Source organism: Neoarius graeffei, chromosome 2 (assembly GCF_027579695.1).
Source record: "Neoarius graeffei isolate fNeoGra1 chromosome 2, fNeoGra1.pri, whole genome shotgun sequence".
NCBI classification, from domain to species: domain Eukaryota; kingdom Metazoa; phylum Chordata; class Actinopteri; order Siluriformes; family Ariidae; genus Neoarius; species Neoarius graeffei.
Window position 1 is genome coordinate 105,444,307 of NC_083570.1, and position 1,351 is coordinate 105,445,657.

Consider the following 1,351-nt stretch of genomic DNA (forward strand, 5'->3'; position numbering starts at 1 on the left):
CCTTTGCGAATGTAAACGAACCAAGAAACCATCCAATGACAGCACAGTGTATGCAAATAAGGTATGTAGTGATCCAATTAGCATGTTTCTGGGAGGACGCTTTCCGAGGCACTGCTCCTGCAGTCTGAGCTCAGAGTTTTTTTGTTTGTTTTTTTTTACCTTTTTGATTACCATGACCTTGACCTTGACCGGATGACCCTCAAAATGTTAGTTCAATTTGAGACCAATGCCCATCGATCCTGAAAGTTTCATGAAGATTGATCCAGCCATTTTTATGTAATGTTGCGAACAAAAACAAAAGAAAGAAAGAAAGAAAGAAAGAAAGAAAGAAAGAAAGAAAGAAAGAAAGAAAGAAATCCAACCGAAAACAATACCTTGCCCCCTGGTGGACTCCGTCCCAGGTGAGGTAACAAAAAACAAAACCCTGCATGTCTGGGGTTGCTCTACTAACAATCTGAGTAACAACACACACAGACACACACACATATGCACAATATATATATATATAGTGCTCAGCATAAATGAGCAGTGATGGGAATAACGGCGTTAGAATAAACGGCGTTACTAACGGCGTTACTTTTTTTAGTAACGAGTAATCTAACTAATTACTTTTTACATCGTTATAACGCCGTTCCCGTTACTTACAATAAAATACTATGCGTTACTTTATTAAAGCTGTTCTCATCTGGCACGCTGCTCGTTCAGCCTTTCTTTCTTCTGCTTTAGTGTGGGGCGGGGAGACGCGAGACAACGGCACAGTAAGCCAATCAGAGTAGATTTGGACAACATATGTAGGTAGGCCACGCCTACTGCACTACTGCGCACGCTTTCAATCGGAAGAGCCAGCGATGGCGAGCGGTCAGCCCAGCACTGCGCTTTCACACTGGAAATACAGCCATTACTTTTCATTACTTGAAATAAAAGGCAAGAGTGTTTACGTGCAATGCACATTATGTCGAGGAACAAAGCGTTTGTCCTCGTCAGTGGCCAGTAATTAGTAACATAATTTTAATAACTGCAAAAATATATTACATTTGATAGATGTCTTATCTCACATTGTCCCACAAAAATATTAATATAGTGTAGATAATGTTACTAACTGGTTCTGTTAAGTGTCCATTTCAGTCATTAAACACATTTAACATTCACTTTTATTATGATTACACTAATTGAATTTGATTTTTTTTTTTTTTGGGGGGGGGGGAACAAAATGTAACGGAATAATTACTTTCCCTGGTAATTAGTTACTTTTATGACAAAGTAACTCCGTTACTAACTCAGTTACTTTTTGGGAAAAGTAACTAGTAACTATAACTAATTACTTTTTGAAAGTAACGTGCCCAACACTGTA